This window comes from Geospiza fortis, unplaced genomic scaffold (assembly GCF_000277835.1).
Source record: "Geospiza fortis unplaced genomic scaffold, GeoFor_1.0 scaffold95, whole genome shotgun sequence".
Taxonomy (NCBI): domain Eukaryota; kingdom Metazoa; phylum Chordata; class Aves; order Passeriformes; family Thraupidae; genus Geospiza; species Geospiza fortis.
Genome location: NW_005054333.1, coordinates 1,164,432 through 1,188,656, shown reverse-complemented (window position 1 = coordinate 1,188,656; position 24,225 = coordinate 1,164,432). Strand labels below are relative to the sequence as shown.

Sequence of the window (24,225 nt, the reverse complement as noted above, 5' to 3'; positions counted from 1 at the left end):
ATTTGCCTGTTAAACCATGGCAGCATGGCACCTAGCACTGAAAACCTCCCGCCAGAGGGACTGAAATATTCCCTTCAGCTTGTGGGAACAGAGGAGCCCTCTAAAACAGATCACACTGTTTTGTGATAACCTCAACAACTTCTTGAGGCACATCCCGACTCAGTCATTGCTTATGGTTGTTTGGGATGTGGGAGTTTATTTGAGGTAATTATGCTATTGAGCATTTAGTTGGCTGTGACAGGTAGAATGCATACTTTGAGGAGGTGGCATCTATCTCTGCCAGTTGAACCATGCTGTGAAAAGACTTGCCAATGATTATGATAAACTTTCCAACTGTCTTGGCTGGTATTCCACAATCTTAGATATGTGATTTCTTGCCTGCTTTTGAAAGGTCACTGTTCAGGATACCAATAATTTATGGCATTTACTTTCATACAGAACTGGCATGGTCTCCAAAGGATCTGTTCACAGAGAGTTTTGCAAGCTTTTGATGCCCAAACAAGGTTGATTGAGCAACAGCACTGATTTGGATCAGAGACTGAAAATGGAGGCTATTCTTGCAGCATTATCTTTTACTCTTTTTTTTTTGTGTTAGAAGCTCCAAGTCTGAGGTTTATACACATAGGCTCAAAGAGATTTATACCCTAAGACCTCACTTGTAATTGAGGGAAGTAACTTGTACCACAGAAATGATTGGAGCAATCAGATCCAAATTCCCTGTTAAATTGTCTGCAGAAAATTATCTGCAGAAAATACATATAATCTCAGACTTGAGCTTGGCTTTGTGAGAATTTGTGGAGTCTTGGGGTTTGTTTTGATTCTGTCCAATCATTAGTAATAAATGACTTTAAATCCAGAATGAACTTTGGAAAAGCACTTGGTGAGGACAGTAAGAACTACAGTATGAAGAATAAAAGAACTGAAAGCACTTCCTTCCTATGAAAGCAAATGTAACCCACAGGATAAAGCACCAATTTAGGAACTGGGAAGCACAGCCATAGGCAAATTATTGTCCCATATAATTATTCTCTCTTTATGGAAGATAAGCATAATAACTTTCATCAAGCACTATGCATTAAAATCTTATCAGAGAAATTCTTATACTAAAAAGCAGTATTTTACTATTGTGATAAAACAATTGTGAATAATCTTATCATGAATACCACAACATATAAAACGATGGAGTTTTCACACATCAAACCCAAAGGCTGAGATTCACTAATATAAAGGATATTCTTTTCTTAGCAGAGTCTAAATTAGTGAGGGTAATACCTATTTATCAGCTATCCTATCAGTATTAGAAAACAACAAAATGGCCCAATTTTAATTTAAATGTGTCTGTCAGAGATACAGAATTTACACACACACGTCAAGAAAGGAACAAGCTGAATATCTGAGGTAAGGATAGTGCACAGTGTCAGCCTCAATTCTACTGGCTTTGAAGGCTGGCCAAATGTAGAGATTTTATTTTAGAGAAATTAACTTTGGACATAAGAAATAAGTTTTTTGAAGAAGACACCAATTTTAGTCCCACTGTACTTTCTCTAAACCTTATACTTCAAAATCTGTAAAATGCTCCTCTACTATACCTAGTCAAAACCAGCTCACCACTTGACTTCTCTACCCACCTCTATTCCACAGGTATCAGATACTTTTCAGATTCACTGGCTGATTACTGAACTTTCACTGAAACCATTGATTTATCATCACTGCCTTGAAAGTAGACATCCTGCTATGCAAAGAGACAAACCAAACTTTGAAATTATTTGACAAACTTCTTTTAAAGCAGTTGGAATTTGTATACAGAAAGCAAAACAGTGCATACAATTTTTGAGATTTTGGAGGTTATGCCCCTAATATAACCTTTTGACTCCAAATTCCCTTCAATTAATGTTGATAAATGTGAGTATTAAAACTCAAAGGCATTGAACTGATTGCTGTCAGTTGTGCCATTGCACAGATATATGCACAATTATTAACTGTGTCAAATGCAGATTTACTGAGACAGTAAGTAAACTACTAATGGCAAGAATGTAGGTGACTTGGGTATTAATAAATTTGTGTGTCATGGATGATTAAAACTTGGAGTGGAAGGAGGATGACAAAGTTAGAACAACATGTTCCACAGCTATTAGGAATTTTGTACTTATTGATGACGATGCAGCTGTGACTGGTGTAGCTGCAATCATGACGTGTTTCTGTGAACTGAGGCCAGAGCAAGTGTTTTAACCAAGGAGGCACCAGGCAAATAGCCTCAACCTGCGCTACAAACTGGGCTAAGTACAGGTTCAATGAACCTGCAGAACCTCTAGCTGATACACAGATACTAACTTTGTGGAGCTTAATGACTTCTTCATTGTCTAGTTATAACATGGAGTTTCACTGCCATGCCAAAGTGCTCCAGCATAATTCATTCAAGGAAAAGAAGAATGATGTTTCAAAGAGAAAATCTGAAGTTACACAGTTAAAACTCAGGAAATGCACACACCTAATTCCTGTCACACTCTGAAATCCTAGTTCTGCATGTATATCTCCTTTAGCTTTGATTTCTATCAAAAAGATGCATAATTTTAACGCTAATTTCTATTAAAATATGCATCACAAAACATAGCAGATGCATGCAGACAATTAACATATTGTATTAACTTCTGCATTTTGTATTCTTTATTGAATCTTCTGTATTGCATTAACTTTATTTTGCATTTTCTTTGTTTTCCTTTCACTACCATAAAACTGATTTGGTTTTACTAATGTTATTCTAAATGCTTTCAATTGGATCAATTCACTTATCATTGGGGTGAAGAACTGATGAGGGGTCATCATGAACCTTAGCTGCTGAAGTCAATTTTCTGCTAGACTGATTAAAAACAGCAACATTGCATCTGTTTGTATTGTTCTGTATCGGTAAATGAAACTTTTCCTTTTTTCTTGTGTTTTTTTTCCTTTTTTTTTTTTTTTGGCCACAAAAGCTTGGTATTTGCAAAAGCTGTAAGACTGTGGAGACCATAATCTGAAATCATGAGAGCCACAATTTTTATGACTACAATCTTCTTTTCCTGGTGTTCAGGCAGTGGTTTTGGGGTGAATTGCGCTGCATGCGTTCTGATGAGACATTTACAATCTCCTTTATGCAAATTACCCCAGCAGCTGTTTAAGAGCTGTGGTTGTCAGACCAGCAAGGAGAATGTGATTTGGTATGTCACAAATGGGGCAGGACTTTATTAGGCTCTGCTACAAAGTTTTAGCAGATGCCTTAGCACAGATTCAGTGTGATCTTGTAACCCCATTATAACTTTATTGCTTATGGAAAAGAAAACACAAAAAGCTACCAAATACTGTGGGGATTCTCGGAAATAAGCACTTCACACTGCCTATTTCTGAATTAAGTGCAAATAATGAATGTAATCTTATCATTTAGAGTGGAAAAACTACAGTTTTCCCCAAAGGAATGAAGGAGTTTTCCAGGGACAAAAAACAGCAATAACACCTTTAAGAGACAGTTTTACAAATAACCAATGAAGACCATTTTTTGTCTTTAAAAATGACTCACCAATAAGCAAATGCATAAACACACACAAACACTAGGAGCCTTTGATAAAACAACTGCCTATTGAAAATCCTGTATCTGGATTAACACTGGACATTGCATGGTTAGGAATTATTACAGATTATAAATCCACAGAAGATTCTTTTAGGCCCGAAAGACAGACACATCTCCTTTACTTGACTTCCCTGTGATTAGAGTTAATGTATGACAGGTTTGCTTTTATTAAGATTCACCTTGAACCGATGTGTCTTGTTCTTATGCTTGTCATTACACAGCTCCAGAATGTTGCTTCTACAACAGGTAGCAAGAACTACATCCCCCTTGAAACTTCCTGATATTCAATACATAAATCTGAGGCCATTTTGGATCATTTTGCTTTTGACAACATTGCTCAACTTTAGCTCACTCCCTTTCTTATCCCATGTTTATTCCCTGATACACTTCTATTGACCAGATGTTGACCTTCTCAACTTCTGTTTGACAAATGATGATAATCTGAATTTCTTTTTAATATTGTTTACCAAAAATATATATGGCATTTAAGGAGAGGTCTTACTGTTACCTGTACAATAGCACTGACACTTTCTCATCTCTTCTTGAAACACAGGTAACCAGACAGCATTTGTCTTTTACACAGCTCATCAATTTGTGGCTCCAAGATGTTTTTCGCTTTCACCCTTTGATCAAACTTTTTTGTCAAGTAAAACAAGTGCCCTTTTCTTCTGCTCTGTCAACCTGTGTTTTAACAGTTATGCCTCATCTGGCTGGATGGACAGACATCACTGATATTGCCACCTAGAGATGATTTATAACATAAAACTGTATTTGGAAGGGTAACTGTTTTTGAGGATTTTAGCCCCTTCAAAAATTCTCAGAATACTCCAGTCTTCATTTTTTTAAATGCCAATAAGCTGCAAATTTTAGGTCTTCAGAAGAGTAATGCAAGCATTCCTCTATTCAAGGACTGAGTATCGACAGAATTTGCTTGTTGTAAAAATACAAAAAGAAAATACTTCTAGAACATCCATATATTTAACCATTTAGTTGCGTCTGTAATTATGGGTACGGTTGCCTGCTCTTCTTCTAATGAATAGCAGCTTTCCTTTAAAGTTTGAGTTAAGAACAAAAGAGTTCAAAGGAAATTACTTGGAGTGAAGGAACAGTGAAAACAGTTGTTCATAACAGATCTTGAATTTGGACATTAAGTACATTATTTGCTATGGCAAATATTATAAAATGTATGGCAAGCATAATAAAAAAATCTTTCCAGTGGCCACCTGCAAAGGCTACAGTGGTAATCTATATACTGTGAGGGAATTAGGGAAAGGATAAAATTTTGTAACAACAATTTTAAGGAAAACCACAGTGCAGTAAATGTGTTACCCTCAATGTATCTGTGTTGCTTAGGAGAGCATATTACAGTCTTTCAAAATTGAAGGTCAATACTCTGAAAAGAAAACCTTCAAAAATCAACTGAAATGTAAAGCAAAAAGCTTGAATCCACTTTATGTGTGCAAACACCTAGTGTAGTCCTCATGATACCTGAATGCCAAGCAAACACATTCGATCACAGAGTGATGGTACTGCTCAGAAGAATTACTAACACAACAAGCACTGGGATTAAATAATTTTTTTCTAAGTGTAGTCATTTCATGAGGAAACTAGAAGTAACTGAAGTCCTTTCATGAGGACTAGAAGTCCCAAAGGAGTTTGAAACAGTATGATTAAACCCAGCAAAATGCAACAAGAGAGTTTCACTTTTTCATCTGAAAGTATGATCAGAATTAGCTCAAAACTATGTGAGGATACAAAAGATCTACTAAATCTCCCCTATAAATTACAACTTAAACATTTTCTTTTTCTCAAAGACAACTTTTTCCCACTCCTCTTGTACAATAACCTCTTCAATTATTTCACTAATCCCCTAAAAAAGCTGTTTTCCCACTTACACTCAAATTCTTGAATGGTTTGTGCCAGCTTTACACCGAGGGTTTCTATTACTAATTTAGGATCTGTCTAAACTGAAGCTGCCCGCCATTTCCTAAGAATACATTCATCATGATTCTTTTTGCTCAACATTTGTCTGAGCTTGGCTTGTTATGGACAATCATAAAGAACTACCATCTTGAAATGACCATTATAACGAAATGCTGCAGCTAGCTTTGAAACACACTCTATGGAATTCCCAAATCAGTTTTTTGGCTTTCCAAACAGAGTTGCTTTCTTCTGGGCAACATCTCTCCCCTTGGAAGCAATGGAACTGGCAGGGCACTCTTCTAAACAGATATTTCAGCCTGACAAAAAAACCTCAGGCTTTCTTCAAAGCTAGCTCAGTAAAGGGAGCCCTTTCCTTATTCACACTAATATCCTCTACTCCCTTTTTCCTCAAAATGCACCTACCAGCAGCTCTGCCATCCCTCCACCCTTGCTTCTTTAGTAAGAGTTGTCTCTTTTGTGTCTTCTGTCATTTCAAATATTCTCTTCTACTCTGAGACCTAGCAACTTGGCTCTGTCCACACACCATGCTCTGTCCTGTCTTCTTTTTGTCTTTTTTTAAAAACACCAACTTACTGTCAGCTTGAAAACCAGCCTGGTAAGACAGATGGCCAGATATACATCACAAAAGTGAACCAGAGTCATATTGAAACTTTTGTTAAAATGAAGAGTGAGGAAGAAGTCAGGTGGTCTGAAATATTTTCATCAGCTTACATTACAAAGAGTCTGCTTGAATAGGGAAGGAAAACATAACAGCCCTGCTCTGCACATTTAAAGGTTCTGCAGAAAGCCTTCCTTGGATCCCTCAGACTAGACATCCCACTCCCTCCCTGCCCACCTCTGGTGAGGTCTGGCACTGCCTGGAGCTTGAGTAGATCTGGTGGCTACCACTGGTCACAAGTGGCTGGATGAGGAGCTGCTGGCAGACCAATTTTCTTGGCTCCACCTTCACCAAGCCCAACAGCACCTGAACAGCAATTGCTGCTGTGCCTTTTTTTTTTTGTGGAAAGGTGATTGTGACACTAACAAGGCCAGAAGGGTCAGGGAGGGAACAGCAGCAGGGACGTGTTCCCAGCTGGAAATGTGCATGCTGTCATCCTCAGCAGTGGCAGGGACTTCAGCTGCAGACTACCAATCTCTGGAATTTCTCAGGTTCTTCTCTGAAGGTTCATTTTGGCTTTATGAGTTAATCACGTCAGGAAAAGTCATTTCAACTCATATGCCTTTAGGAGTAATTATATATTTAAATGATTAAACAAATCAGGAAGAAAACATATCTAGTGCAGAATGAAAGCAGTTAGCATTGAAATTCTTTTTTATATTTTTATATTAGTATTACAAGTTGTTTGCAAATAACTTGCTCATTTTATATATGTAAGGAGTTCTGCCATGCCCTGCAAAAATAAATTAGATTTTATTGGTGCCTGGGTATTTAATAACTTCTATTTATTTGCTGCAAGAGTGGAGAATTAAGATAGAGTAGTTTATTTCACCAAAAGACTGACAAATGGCTCATTAGACACTTATAGAACTGAAGCTAATTGTACGATTTTTTGTTGTATTAATTGTCACTGCCTGCTTAGCTGGCTAACATTGGTCATCAATACAGAGCTTTTTCCTCTCAATCTCCAAAAGGTGTTAAAAAAAAAGAAGGAATTTTAAGATAAACAGAACAGTATTTATTTCCTAATATAAACAAAAATACTATTTGGATTGGAGGAGCATGAGGGAGGAGTAAGAGAGGATTAATGTGCTGGCTGTTCCCCACTGGGGCCACCAATAACAATCAATTCCAAACAGCAGTCACCTCACATCATCTAACAGCTTGAATCGTCGATATTCAAAGATTCTCTCCCCCCCTTTTTTTTTGTTCAGATTAAATATCATTTAAATTGCATCCTTTTTTTTTATTTCGTCAGAGACATAAGGTCAGAATTGATTGAATATGTACTACCTACATATAATGATTTCCAGTTTTTTACAATCATGTGCTAATGCTGCACAGTAATGGCCTATGGATGAAGAGACAGATGTACTACCAGTCATTCGCTACACATTTGCATTAACAAATCATCATTTAATTGAAGCCCATCCAACAAGTTTATGCTACTTAAATAAAGTTCCTTTCCATAAAAGATGCTGCAATGACACATGGTTGTTAACTGCAAGGTAAATAAAAAGTAGTATTTATTTTCTTGCCACTGGTTTAGGTAAGTATTAAAATGTACACTTATTAATTTGTATTTTGCTCAGAAATAAACCACCTGACATCTAACATAGCAATCCAAGCTAGTACTACTATGAGACGAGATAATTCACTGTTAGAAATAATCGTTTTGTAACACCACAATTTCATGCTTTACAGATTTTTATTTTCCCCCAAAATATATAATAGAACATAGTTTATATGAAGGCTATACATGAGTTGTGTGTTAATACTTTTAGGCAAGCTCTAATAACACAAACCTCAAACCCTGCTGCTATCAACATGGGCTACAATTTTTTTTATGTCTCATTGTTGACTACAAACATTGGCACCACACTTAGAAACCTAGTTGCCTCCCTCCACAATTTAGATATTACTGCTTTCTTTTTAATACTGTCTAGGGAACAATTCAGGTAGGTTGTGATGCCCCTACATGTTTCAGATATAGAAAACCACTATCTATTCATTTCTCCTTTCAGAACATGTTGCAAAATATTAAAATCTGAGAAGAAAGCATATCATAAAATGAGGAACCTATAAAACCAATTTTCTCTCCTTCTAGAGATGGTTTAACAGTACTTTCAGCATATTCAGTTCATGGTGCATTTTTGTATCTGCAAAGCAGAATAAAGATATTTTGATACTGTCTGTTAAACTGACAAACAATACTTCGAAGCTAACATGCTAGGACAAGGAGATATATTTTTAATTGTGTTTTTGGCTCAAATCTACATTTTCCAGCAACCACAATCTTTTAGGATGAAAGCACTATATAAATGAAAGATGGTATTAGTAATAATAGTTGACATCCTTTACTATGCTGGTATTGGCTTACATCTAAACACATCATTGAATTTTTTTTTACCTAAATACAAAAATAATAATCTATTTTCCCTTTACTGACAGTACACTGAAAATAAAATATTTATTTTTAAAAAAGGAAAAAAATAAGTATCTTAGGAAAACTAGAAAATTCATTCTGAGAGTGGGAAAAGGCAGTCTTTTTCTAAGTAGAGAAAACAGAATTTAAACATAAACAGATGCATTTTCCTTCCCTTCAGGAATGTGCAGGGATGGGAGGAGACAGGGGAGTCTCCAGGTTGACCTTTTGTTGTTGTTGTTGTTACTGATGATGGAAAACACTAAAAATTTCACCATACCATGATTGAAACTACAATGTAGAACTCCGAAATATATCTAAAAGCACACTGCAGCATACAAGAAGAGATAAAACCTAAGATTTATTTCCTCACACAAGGAACAGTGTATAAAAGCTACAAAATGCAATCCCATACAAAATAAACAGACATACAAAAAAACCCTACTGTGATTTGCCTGCATGTTCTCCAAGCTTTTTTTATATGCTAACTCAGAACAGTAATTAAAGATCTTGCAAGTTGACTTCTGTTTTCCAGAACTATGAGTTGTACGTAAAACGTGCCTTTTCATTGAAACAATTACAATTAATCAAAACAGTGAAAGCTAATACTACTCAAGTCCAACCTACTGCTGTGCCCAGCAATATATCAAACTGTCTGTTGTCAAACATACTAAACAAACTTCAACAGAATGTTTTCACTACAAATAAGAGCAAACATGCTTGCTAAGTATTTTTTAGTCAAACTGCAACCTCAGTAATCCATTCTGTCACTGGATTTTAATTTGCAGTAGTCAATCACAGTCTCAGACAGATCCATATTTGACTACAGAGAGGAAACTCATTGGGACTAACAAATGAGTACCTGCAAATGACTACTATAGCCCCAAATTTGTTTAGGGATTTGTATCTATGTACTCAGGTTTGTTCCTTTACACTATCAACTTTTTTCAGCATGAGATTTTAAAATTAAAGAAAGAAGAAAAATGAAGACCATGTACTGTTTTCACTGCTACTGCCCTAGACACATACCAGCTTAATAATATTGTGTCTTCTTCAATGTTCATATTCATTTCAACTATTCATTTAAGCATTTATGGCAATCTTCATTACAGAGAACCTTCTACCTCAGAACTTGTTCATAAATTAACAAAAGCCTTTTTCCAGAAACTCAAATTCATATTAAACACAGATCACATCCATGATATAACTAATCCATGACATATTATAAATAGTCAACAAAAATAGATATACTTACACTTCTCATGGCACCTCCCCTGCCCTACCTAGGAGTCATAACTATTTTCTTAATAAAGAAATATGGCATTTGGTATCTGACAGAAAAAAACTTGTTTACCAGTGAAGTCAGTCTTTTTTGCAATTGGTAATCAATGCAGAAACTGAAGTTTTATATAAAAGAAGCGATACAGAGGACAGGAATATTGGAGTTTAACAAACAGATCAGGCCTTTATTACCAGCAAGCTCCATTATGGATTTGTGAGCTTTGTAAGCCAAGCTCCCCCAAGTGTAATTAAATTTTTATTTATAATGTGTTTGTGACTGTTAACTTTGTGTTGCCTCTGCTTGTTCCCCCCCCAAATCCAATGTGAAATAGTATTCCACATTTACTGCTGCAGAGAGCGGTGCTTTATTCAGTTGCTGATTTCATCTCTAGCCTTATAAGAGATGAGAAGTACAAATAAACATATTGTATATTATTTATACACAAACACCCGTGTCTTTAAGCATAGATATATACATATACACTGCTGCATGCAGACGCTCTAAGCCAAAACTGAGGACAAAAGAAGTACATGTCAGTTAAAATTGAACACATGTGAGCAAGCATCACTTTTTTCCCTACCAAGAGCACTATTTATCACATATTTGTATCGTGGAGAGACATGAAAGCTCCAGTAAGATAGGGCGATGCAGCACTGCAGAGTACATTTTATGCCGCAAGCCATGTCTGAGATTAGTGTAAATGTACCAGGAAAAGGTTCTAAACTCCAACAAAGCTGGCATCCATGCTTTATTTATATGTTCATTTATGAAGAGGACTTCATGAAAAAGCCCTCTGACTCCAAGAATGTATTTTTTATTTTTTTGCATTAACTCTGTTCCTGCTTTCATTCAGGTATTACCCTCCGGAACCAATACTTATTTAAAAAAAAAAAAAAAGAAGCTTAATATAAGTAACCACAGGAGGATCTCTTCTCCCCTTGAAAAACTGCAAATAAAGATGTCAGCTATTGAGTATATTTGTGGCGTCTCCAGCAGCTGCTGTTAAATACCAGCTGGTCTAGCTGATTAAAATTACCTCCGAGTTGGTATTATAAAGATGCCTGGGCAGCGTTGCTGTATTAATGGATTATTGAGTGAGCGATGAAAACCTTGGCCAGCTGATGCGTTTTATTACAGATAGGCTTTATGATGTGTAATCACTGTAATTTTTATAACTAGAGGAAACGGGAAAAAAAGAAGAACCTTCTTTCTCCCCTTACTCATAGTGAAATCAGTTGCACCAGATTTTTTCTTGCCAGTCTGTTACTTAGGAGTTAGCAAAATAATTTGGGTTTTAACAGTTTCTGCATATGTAAGACTTTATCCACACCTACACATACCTAAAGAATGAGAAACTGTGTTCAATGCTACCCTGTGTTTACCTGTTTTACATATGCTTAGGTTTACACACTGGATATTTATTTCACCCTTTGACTACCAGGCGAGTGCTGCAACTGGCCATATGAGATAAACCCTTGTGCATTATTTAATGACTGAGCTACACTGCAAACACACCTCATATTCTCCAGGTTCAGCAACTCAGCTGGTGGGGGTCTCATGTCTCATCTCTCCATCTCTTCCCTCCCACATTCTCCTCCCCTTCCAGCAAAACCTTCACACAGTATGTCACTTAACCATCTCTCAAACTTTCTTCCCCCTTACTAACTACGTTTTTACCATGTTGTCTTGTCTTCTGATGGTAGTTTAGTTTGCTACCAAACTAAATGTGCTAATTATGAAAATCCTGTAAGCAATACCGGCATTTGAGGTTTTATAAAAAATAAATGACTGCGTACTTGGAAGATTCAGATATACTGGTGAAAAATTTTATTATAGATGACTTGTGTTGTGAGGTGCTTCAGCGTTCAAGCCAATTCAAGCCAAATGCTATTTACTGAAAGCATCTCAAGAGAAAATACTGCAATTTTTTCTGCAATGGACACACACCAAAAGCCAACTAATGACACCTGAAATTTTTCAGTGGAATGTGAACTGTTGAAATATAAAAAGAGAGTAAAATTAAGAAAAGGTCTTAAGCTCTTAAAACTTTTCTCATGGCAACGTAGCATTGCTTGTCTTTTTCCACAGGAGATAAATAACTCTTCCACAGAGTTAAGAAAACAAATCTCTATAATGTTCACAAACTGATACAAGTTACAAAATTTTATAGGAAGGACTCTGTGAAATATAGCTGGGTATTATTCCAGCCCATAAAGTATAGAGACAAATTTTTGGGAGTTGCAACTACACCCCATACATCCACCTGCAACCCCCATTGAGGATTTTTTACTTATGCTGGTATTCACGTGAAGTCCTGCAGACAGATTATTTAAACCATTTTCCAGAAGAAAAAGCTGCTCTAATTCCAACATTTAGTAGATCAAAAGATAAATTAGATCAAAGATGGATCAAAAGATAAGTTAAAGCCAATTTAATGAATAAGTTTGTAAAAGGCAAGGATTTTACAATGGACAATTTTTTTAATTTAAAGGTGAGTCTTAGAAATAAATTTTGGTCCATCCAGGACTAAAATAATCTAGGTGCTCTCCTTTTTTCATTTTATGAGTAGAACCTAAGCTGTACTATGGTGCAAATGTGCATTTCCAAGTCCAACACCTGATAATGTGAATATGTGATATACGTCTCTGATGATTCATCTGGCTGTTTTGAACCACTTTTGCACTGCCATGACTAGCTATTGAAATAATGATGGTAGTTGTCTGCAAATGGAGGGAAAAAAGCATGTTCCATCAAGTCGATATGCTGTAGATAAAAAAGGGCCTTTCCACTCTTTCTAATTTAATCTTTTTTAATGGAATTGTATTATCATAGAGGTTGGAAAAGATCTCTAAGATCATCAAGTCCAACCTAGCACTGCTGAGTCCAAGACAAAACCACGTCCCTAAGTGTCACATCTACACCCCTCTTATATCACTTCTAGGGAGGGCAATCCCACTACTTCCCTGGGCAGCCTGTTCCAATGTTTGACAACCCTTCCCATGAAGAAATGTTTTGCAACACGAAATGTGGTTTCTGCAGAACACCTGAGCAGGGGAAAGGTAGATGGGCAAAGCCATTAGGACAGGCTAAGTAGGGCTGTGTAAGGTGAAACCACACCAAGCTGCGAAGCTGCAGAGCTCCCTGCAGCACGTAATGACAGTTGTGCCAGGCTGCAGCACCTCAGCCTCGGGCTGTGCCAAGCGCAGCCGGCAGAGCCGCAGCCGCGGCTCACGGGGGCATTGCCATCCAGCACCTGCTGTGCGTCCATTTCACAGCTGCAGCCCGAGCAGATCCTGCAGTCTGAAACCTCTTTCAGAAGGGATGTGCATTTTCACATTTGTGCCAATAAAGAAAATAAAAGAAAATAGTAAAATAGTGATGGTTTTGGTCTGGCAACCCCCCCACTATTTTCTCAAACCCTGTGACTTTCATCCTTCTGCTGGGAGCCAACAATGGGTCTGCAGCTTGCAGCCACTAGCGAAAAACAAACCAGAGAACAGCTGTCTGTCCCAGCTACTTCCTGGTTTTTCCTGTGGTGCATTCCACACAATACTCTGAAAGCATTTACTCCTTGGGCACAGCTTAGGCAGGGTTTGCTGGGGCGCTGGCCAGGCTGGGGCTGCTGTTTCTTAAGGAAACTGCTGGTGCTCCGTACCTTGCTCCAGCACCAGGACGGGGGAATTCAGCTTTTCTGAGCTCTCCCACTGTATATTTTTAATGCATTTAGTGAATTTCCAACTTGAGCAAGCCTCCCAAAAATAAATGACAAACCCACCCCAAATCTGCAAGGCTTTGTGGGTATTTCTGGGCTGAGGCACGTTTACCATACAGCATGGAGAGGTGTCTCGCATCTAACCATGGATGGGAAAAACCACCTTAGTGCAGAGGAAGACGCAGTTATAGTTAGAGAGCTTATAGGTTGAGACATAGTGCTAACTTGAAATACTCCAAATTTCCCACAGAAGGACTACTTGAAGTAAAATTTATACCACTGTCACCCACAGGGATCCACACCAAGACACCCAACTGAAAGCACAGAAAAAATAAATTATTATGTATGAGAAGGAAAAACTAAAGGAAGGCAGTCCTCTAAAAGCTAAAAGGATTACAATATCTTAAGTATCTTTGCATTTGTGGTAAATAAATATATATTGATAAGCTTAGAATTAATGGTCAATTTAACATGCACGCTAAATTCTATGCAAAATAAGATTCTTAATTCACTTGGGTTAATAAACATAAAATTCTGATAATTACAGATACAATAATGTCGTATGAGCACTTTAAACATATGCTGTGGGAATTAAATCTTGGCTATTCCTGCCCACTAAGGACCAGTTTTTAATCTTCGATGCATGATATGTAGTAATGGATTTTACGAGTTGACTTTTTTAAATTTGATGATCAGGTTAATGAAATTTATAATGATATTTTTCACACCAAGTTCAAAATAGTAGTTAACTCCTTGGCAGAGGAATTCAGATTGGACATGTAATGGATGTACCAGCAACTGCTGATGTGAAAGGATTAATCATCATTTTAGACTTTTATTAAATTAGATAAAATGGGATAGGCATGAATCAGAATATATAGCAATTAATCACTGGACTTTATTGAGTCTTTTAAAAATCTTATTTGCTTCTGAGTTGACAACTAATCTAGGCCATTCTGTACCAGTTTGACAAACTCTCCAGATAATGACTGTGACTAGAGCATTAATAATATCGTCATTTAGCAAAAAATATTTTTTCTCTATGTAAACGATTTTTTTTTAACACTTGTCGGTGTTGAAGGTAATATTAGTCACACCACAACATTGCAATTCAGTTCATCTTTTCCTATTGAAATCTTTTGCTTTTATAAATTTGTTTGGTTTTTTTTGAAATTTAGATAATGGATAAAACCAGTATGTATAGATGACCAAAGTTTTCGGTATATCCAACTAGCACTTAATGTAAACTGTTACAGCTATACACACTGGAATTGCTGGAAAATAAAAATTACTAAACTTTTGAAGTTTATTTATTGATCACTGAGAACTACCCCAGTTAAATTACCATAAACCTCAACATCACAACAACTACTAATCCAGCTAATAGGAATTAAGGGAGATGGAAGATACATAATAAGCATCTGGGGGATATGGAATTTATCCCATGAGTGTAGTAAAGAGCTCATAATTTAAGAGTGCCAAAACCCAAGTGCATCATGAAGGCCTTTCCTCACAAGTGACATTAATTGCATATCCCACAGATGCTTATTACATATTCTATTTATACCTCTGAGAAGAAAAATATTCGTTTAAAGTTTAAAGGTTTAGTACTGCTTAAACACAATGTAACACAGCTGTCTCATGATGTCACAGGGAATGTCAAAGGCTGCAGCACAAAGTCATAATGTAAGAAATAGTTTAGACAGAAGATAAATCAGGGAATGTGTTTCAGCATGAGAGTCCCAGAGCTCAGACGTACATTAAAGCAGGACGTATAACTACGTACTTCAGCTGGATTTGGGATTACACCATTAAAAAGGTTTTCTGATTACAATTATTGAAGTAAGAAAAAGGAGAATTAAATCTATTTCGATTATTTTAAACAGCTTTTCAATAAGTAGCATGTCAAACCATTAATACTAATATATGAATGCTAAAGACAAAGATGCCATTATCTTTTCTACTGCTCAGTTTATAGAGATATAACCATCATCATTAATGTTTCTAGATATTAAGCATGCTATTCCGTTGTAAGTTTTCTGCAAGGACTGTTTTCTTCTGTTGACATTACTCTTCTGTGATTTCTCTCATAGATAAGTAAGACAATGAGAATTCTTTGATTCAAAATGTCCCATATACTTCTAGAGATCTGTATTTCCATTAGTAAAAAACCCCCTGAACCTGATATTACTGATTTTGCATGTCATTCCTAAATGTACGTGCTAGAAATAGAATAGACTGCAAGGCCCAAGCTTAGACTCTAACAGCTCACACGACATTCACTGTGTGTGCTGTACACAACTACAGACTTCACTTAGATGTGATGGAATTTTGAGTTAAACACTGTACAGATATTTCATAACATACAACATGTTACACAGTTCTGCTGCTACACTGCACATGTGGGTATGTGTACAGATTTATCCAAAGTATGAAAATATTTTTTGCTAACGTCTCTACTTCTGTGAATAAAAGTCTGGTAGCATTACCAGTAGGAGTAACAAGCAGTCAGAAGCTGCAGGAGTTTAATTATCTCATATTTTCTGCATTATATTATATTGTGAACTTAAAAACCAGAAAAAAAATGAAATTTCTTTTCTCTCTCCCTTTTCTCAATACCATGAGCAAAAGATATTGCTTCTGTGGCATTCAAAGATCATTGTATTGGGCACTTTTTCCAGACAAAAAAGTGTATAAAAGGTATTCAAAGGAAGTATGCTAACCATGGTCCTAATTTCCTAATTTCAAATAAGGTGATAAGAAGTTAAGAAAAGCAGACCATTAAAAGTGACAGATGGCAGTATAAAAGTCTATGAAAGGCAGTGCTCTCTCATGGACTTCTCAAGCTGATGTTATATTGGGTGATGTCATTTTGCTTCTCTGAAATTTGGGAAGAATTGCTGTTCCGCTATCAATACATTCCATAGTTAATAACAAAGTCTAGGTACATCCATGGCCTTTTTTCCTTAGAAACAGTGCTATCTGGAAGTTCAAGGGAGTCATCACTGACAGTCAATACCAAGCTGCAAATGCTGTGCTGAGTGTTTTCAGGGAAAGAATATAGATGGGTAGCACCCTTGGCTTTCTGTAAAGATTCAAGTATGACTCGTTCATTGATTTCAAAATTTGTATTGGAAAAAAGCTCCTACTCTTGTCTGCTTTTGTTCTTTTTCACTAGACAATTCTGTGTCGCAATGCTGTGCACAGATTTTTCTCTTGCCAAAATCTGTGGAGTCTTCCTGCTAAGTTATGTACCTTAACCCTTTAGGGCCTCTTGCTATTATATTCAGTATGAGGTGTGATGAAATATTATCCCCATTTTTACAGCTTTACTTCAGTGAAATAATTCTATTCTTAGAAATGTTTCTCAGACATAATTTTTCGTGCTTTACCTAGACTAAAATATGGTGAATTCATACAATATGCAAAAGTTACACAAAATTGTGCACCCTAATTAACAGCACTACTCTTGAGCAACCTATTCCTGTGACCTGCGTTAATGGATTTTATTCTTCGGATATGGATGGCTTGCTTTAATATTTCATAGGGTACTTTTAAAAATTCTTGCTCAAAACCACATCAGAATCAGAAAAGATACTCAAGGCGTGCACCTATTTGGAACAAGATTTTTTTTTATTGATGAGGCTTCTACGACTCTAACAAGATGTTGGAAAGAGGTTCACAAGGTCATGGAGAACTACTATCCAGCTCACCCATTTTAAAAATTAGGACAGACTGTTGCATTATTTTCAGGGCAGGATCTTTTACTGTTGCATGGACTTCCAACTCTGTTATGAATCTTTCTAAGTCAAGAACTCCCAATAAAACAACTGCCAGAGGAAATTCAGAACATGTAAGGGGAACTATATAGGTTGTCTGTAGGATTCCCCACCTTTCCCCCTCCCTCGCCCAAACCCCTCACCTCAGTCTGTAACATCTGGTTAGGCTGAAGGGCAGGGAGAGCACGGTCTATAAGGGTAGAAATGCCTATCCAAGAACTAATCTTGGTATCTGAAGTGGAAGCAGTGACTTGACTACCTGGTGAATTATTACTTTGGTGCAGAGAAAACCCAAAAAGGAAGAATTCTTCCCGATGCTGACACTATATACTGCAACATACTGCCAATTAACTGCATTCTACTGGGCAATCAGATGCTTCTAGAGAAAATGCAGACTGGCCATATTCCTACAGAATTACTATTTCACTAATTTTCAACAACATTTTCATTAGTAATGAATTGTGGTTTCAGGATATAATTTTCTGCTAAAATGAAGAACTCAGATGAAAATGACCCTGAAGAGACAGATGATTAACATGTCCTAGGCTAAGGCTGAAGACTGTGCTATCCCTAAAGTTGACATCCCACACCTCAAGGGAGGTCACGACCAATTGGTTTTTTCTCAAATGCAATTCCTTGTCATCCTTCTCCCCACCTAGAAAAATCCAAAATGGCCTAGTTTGTTCTGACATGGAATAATGACTAAGTATTAAAACCTGAGGGTTTTTTAAATGAGATTACCTCTGCTTCCAACAGGCCAACATTATGCATTTAAGTATTTCATGCTGATTTGTTTAAAGATTTCAAACAAAATTTTCTTAGCTGCATTACCCACTAGATCCTAGTTTGGTGTAACTTCTAAATTTTGCAATTTACTCATTAAATTGTGTTTACCATTCCTTACCATTGGTCTTGGATTGTAGCAGAGGGTCTGCTTTGTGTGGCTCTTTTTTAAGTGCATAGACATGACACAAAAGATTTTGAGATGCTTCTATTAGCCTTCAGACAACTTTTGGACATTGACTTTTATCTAAAGGACTGATGACAGGGTGATCTTTCCCTGCTGGATGGTGCACATGGTTCTCTTCAATACTTCATTATAATTTCTGAAGGTCTGTCTTTACAGGAAAATTAAGGAGTTGCTAGTCACATGTGATTGCATGCCCGTACCAACTTGATTCATATAGACTCAGTAAGAATAAGTAGAGGATGGAGCACTGCTTAACCAATACATGAATTATCCACAGGACTGGACTCTACAGGAAATGTCTTGGTTACTAGCAAATCCTTAAGTCCAAAGTGCTGTATTTTGCCTCCTAACATCATTTCAGCATGGGCATGTTAGGACAGTTTCATTTTTAGGCATATGCTGAGATAATTACTTTCTGCAACAGTTACTTGACCCACTTATTGCCTTTTTTGTATCAATTTCCAAGATGAGTTTTCTAGACTAAGTTCCATGCCATTGAAAGAAACAAAATGGTGCACTAAATTAAACAGTACCTGGTTAATCTGAACAGCTGATGTGATTTAGGTATAAAGAAAATAAAAGAGAGGTAAATACTTGATATATGGAACCTTAAATTCCTTATTGGAGTAGAACTTCTCTAGACATTGTTCTGCTTTATAGTCAACAGCTACTGCCTACGTAAGTAAACAGAAAACCAAAACCAACAACAACAAAAAAACCCAAAAAACCAAATAAAAACCAAAAAAGGACAAAGATAGCCTTCCAAGCACCTGTCTATATGCCCACTAAATTCATCACAGATTTAAGAAGATACTAATTCTATTCAAATCCAGTGGTCTCTAAGCCAATTTATGTTTAATACTGCTAGGTTTTTTCTTTTCAGGGTATGCAACAAAAGTCAAAATGGAAGCTTTCTTGCTTGTTTCCTTCCCAGATAAAGATAACTCCCTGTACTTCATATGGGAAGCACATCACCTGCATCAAGGAGCATCAAAACGACAAATCTGCATTCCATCCTCACAGACATCCAGTACTGCTCATTATCATCTCAGCACATAATTATGCAGCAGGAGAGTAAAACTCTGACAAACACTTTTGACACCTCAACCAATCCTTCATTCTGTTTATAGACTGGTCTTTAACAGTATTTACATATTAAAATCTTAAAGTCAGAAGTAAAACTAAAATACTATTTTTGACAGTTGGGAAAAGGACAAAATCACAAGTTCATCATACTGTAATTTTTAACTTAATACATGACAAGAATCAGCACAAAAAGAAATATACATTTTTTCAACCAATGAACTAGAAAGCTTTTTGAGGAACTCAGCAATGAGGAACAGATATCTATAATTTAAGAGCACAAAAGTGTGAGTAGCCTTACTTCAAAACAGAAGAAAAAGCACCTTTTAGAGTTAAGCAGGATTTGCTTGCTGCCTGAGGTACAATACCTACTGTGATCTTCAAAGAATTGTCCTTGTTTATTTGCAAAGAGGAAGTAATTTGAATTAGAAAACCATTGCAGTACAATTGGTATGGCAGCAGTAGCTGAGGCAATCCCTGTCTCCATCAAAATACATGGTAGCTTCCTAAAGTAGCTTCAGATGTTTCCTTCTGTCAGCTAACTTAGAAAGGTTTCCTCTTACAGTACATTTTTCATTATGCAAGACAGAATTCATAGTAACATCTTCAGATGCCTGAGTCAGTCCCCAAAAGCTCTATTTAAAAATCCAGTAGAATGTATCTTGTAACTTGTGGGACCAATAGTGGACATTAAGAAGGCCTGGTCATCTGGCACTAAATCCTCAACAAGTTGTCTACTGAGAGACAAGGTGGGATTTATAGTCCGTTAAAATCTGTTTTATATATAATCCTTTGTTAAATTCAAACAGAAAAGAAGTACTGGAAATCAACAGCAGTTCCAGATACTAAGTTCATGATTAATTTGGTCCTGAACATTCAAATGAGAATTACTGCTTTGTTCAGAAAGACTTTGTATTTGCTTAGTCTTACCCATTTCTAGATACTCACTGCCAGATACTTGCTTTTTAATAACAAGGCCAGATTTTGGTGGTTCCTCTACTACGTGCACAATACCTCCAAGTTGCTTTCATTGTAATTGCTGTCCAATTGATTGATGACACTGGATTAAAAGCTACAGAGAAAATGCAATGGTTTTGGACCATGTCATATATTATCTCATTTTCTTTTGGTGTGAGAATCCAAAACAAACTCAGGCATCCTGCATGATCTGAGAAGCTCTCCTCAGCAATACTGATCTTTGACCTACTTTTTCTGCAGATCATAAAGATTTCTTATTCTAAGATAGCTAGTAGGATTATTATTTTTTTTTTGATACAATGAATATGATTTATGTTCCTTTACTATACAAGTAACATCCTTTAAATTCTCCCTCCAGAGACCAATCTGATTACGCAAAAGAATACTGCCTGGTACCATAATGCCACGGGTGAGAAACTAAAACAGGTGGATGCCCCACAGCAGTGCTCACAGCAAAGCAAGTAAGAATAGCAATAGTGGAGCAGCACATCTGCTGTTGACTTCACCGTAACATAACCTTTCCAACACTACCTTCAGATCTACACTCATGCCTGGTTCCTTGCAACTTAGTTTGCACCCTTCTCTTTTGTTTTGTATTTCTTCAGTAGCTTCCTGAGGAGAGCTTTGTGCCGGGGCAGTGGCAGCCCAAGTGCCTCTGGAGGGGCAGGGGCAGTGTCTCTGTGACCGATGGCTGCAGAGCAAAGGGGCAGCACGAGCCAGAGTCATCGCTGCCAGTGCTGAGCTAAGGTCACCATGAAACATTTACACTCACTTCTGCACATGCTTTACTGTCTGCTGGATATGTGCTTAGGAAGAGTTTGCTTTCCCACTATAATACCGCCATCAGTGTTATGATGCAGAAACTGGTGAGTATATGCCAAGATTTAATTTTTGTTCTTAAATAAAGCTTTTTATCCTTATACCTTGTCATTATCTTTCTGTGTATTATTTCTATACAACTGCATCATATTTATATTTACGTGATCTGGCTGTACTTATTGCATGCAGTTCCATGAGAAATTCATTTGGTGCAATATAATTCTCCCTCAGTACATAAAATAAAATAAAATAAAATAAAATAAAATAAAATAAAATAAAATAAAATAAAATAAAATAAAATAAAGTGTTAATAATATTATATTATATAACTTGATTCATACAGACTCATACATAATAATAATATTATGTGGGACATTTCCAAATGATTAATCTTTCCAGCGAAATGTAAAAGAAGTTGCCTACTACAAATTCCTTTAAATGGAAGATAATGTCCTAAACTACAGGTATATAAAGACTTTTCTCAAGCCCTGTCCCTTCTCAAGCTGAGAGCCTAACCTGTTTAATTTGTCCCTGCAAGCACTGGCCACTGTGGAAAATGCAGTATCATTTTGCAATATTTTTTACTTTAACTTGAATTAGATGTAAGGGTCAAAGAAATTAACATCAGAGTACCAGTTAATCTAGGACATTAATCATTGTTAACTCCTCTAATTTTAAAATTAAACTGAATATTCAATCTGTCAACCCTTTGGAATACCCGATCTTTATGTTCAATCCTAGCAATTTTTTCTTTTTGTTTAGAGAAAGGTTTATTATCAGGAAGCATGTCACTGAACTATTAATGTAATCAATTCCATTTTATTTTCAAACCATTCTTGTACTTGACTTTACAAAGTACAAAATTAGGTATGATTAGATAATTATTATAGTTTGGTTAGACTATTCACAGTACTACCAGGAGAGTGAAACAACATTACTCTGCAAAACATTATCTTGGGGTGCAGGCTAGAGACAAGGCAAAGAAAGAAGACTAAGGAATGATAAGGCAAAAACCCTTTATCTCTGTATTGCTGGTTCCATTTCAGCTGATATTAATAGCAGCTGAATAATTATCAGAGGGACAAGCCGTGCTGACTGCAAGTGAATGAAAGTGCAGTCTCAAAATTTCCAAATACAGCAACTCCTGTGCTAAGGCTGCTGCTGTCTGTGACATCAACTTGAACTTCCAGAGCATGGAAGTATGGCACAGCCAGGACCCAGTATACCTTGCTGAACCTAAATGGGTTCCTTCCCCCATCAACAATGGAATGAGACAGCCAGGGAATGTGAAGTCTGTTCATTGCTGCACTCTGGAAGAGAAGGCAATCTACTGCTTTGAGCTAAAACTTCAAAACTGGGCAGCAACCAAAATTAATGAGTTGTACCACACATACTGAAATGCCTTGGTCTTGCAAGCAGGTAAGCAAAATTTCAGGGAGTGTATATTCACATTTTATTGTAAAGGACAGTTTCTGAACATGGGAATGTACAACCAGCTGGAATACCTGACCACCCAGCAGAACAAGTCTTGGTAGTGTTTGAAAAATAAAAAGAAGCATTTGAAAACACCAAAGGATGGAATCAACTGTATAAAAATGCAAAGAAGTGTTTTTGTGTTGCCCCAGAAGGTTATAGAAGGATGCAAAGTATAAAATGCTACAATTTTAAATAAGTGAACTTTATAACTTGTGCAAATTAGGGTAGACTGCTACTAAATACAGGCCTTTCATGTTGATCTAGGAACGCCATAATATCTTTTGAGCAAAGTTCCCAGTCTTCCTTCTACCATTTGTATATTTTATGAGTGGTATCAAGGCTGACAGATGAATATTTATTGTTGTTAAATCTTCAGCAAAACAATAAACCTTAACAAAAAAATCAGATGAATTCTGCAGCTTAGTTAGGTTAAGCAATTATTGATAAACAATGTTGTTTAAGAAATGCTGTTTCTAGTTCAAGAAATGTTAAATACAGGAAAAGATACAGTGTCTCAGACTTTCAGTGGGCTCACTACTGGAAATTACTACTCTGAAGAGTTCAGACATCATTAAAGGTGAGAATAACACAACACAGTCATGCCCCTTTTCCTTTCTTTTTCTCCTGTCTATATCAAATCAGGAATCAGAGAAGGATATGACCTCACAGGTAACCTACTTTCCTCTTCTACCAATGCAGACTCCGTCTTTATGATATCACCCATTCTGAGAGCTTTTCAAAGCCTGTTTTTAAAACATTCTGATGGCTTTTCCTTTGTTAATTTTAATATATTATTTTACAGTCTAACAGCTCCCTGTTAGTAAGGTTTTCCTGATAGTCAGCCTGAAGCTCTCTCTCATAATTCATTCTCTTAACTGTAAATTTCTTTATTCAGATTCAGTTCTATTTATGCCACATCAGACTGAATCATTCTTCTGTTATTATAATATTATGTTTAGAGCTAAAATATAATTTTTTCTTCCAATTATTTCTCTTACTGAAAGGCAAAATCTTAAACTGACGAGAATACCTACATTTCAAATTATTTTTGCCCCAAAATATTTGTTTGCAAATTTCTGAAGTTTAACTTATTTTATTCTCTCTTTGTTTTCACAAGTCTTCATAAATGAAACAATGTATTTTTGTTTCCCTTGATATTTATACAGTCTACTTATTCATTACTACCCCTGAAGTTTATCAGGGATGTTTGCTTTCTCTTCCAACTAGTGAAGATATTAACAAAATACACTACGCAAAAAATATTGTAATAGGACAATCTGTCCTCTCTGTATTTGAGTTTACTTGGCCTGTTCCCCCCCCCCCCCAAAAGGTAACTCATACCTATAAAGTGTATTTAAGTAAGATTTGTAGAATCACATTTATCTTCCTAATGTAAGTTATTAATAAGTAGCTCAACTCTTCTCTTGAGAGTATACTATGTTACAGTAACATCAAATTAGACTTTAATGTTAAGTATTGCAGCTATGGCCTGACATTT

At 36.4% G+C, this 24,225-nt stretch overlaps 1 protein-coding gene across 3 annotated transcripts in view; it reads right to left on the bottom strand.

The window, feature by feature from the left end:
- The window catches only part of TBC1D5 (TBC1 domain family member 5), a 286,443-nt gene that overhangs the window by 97,349 nt on the left and 164,869 nt on the right, over positions 1 to 24,225 (bottom strand). The window lies entirely within an intron of this gene.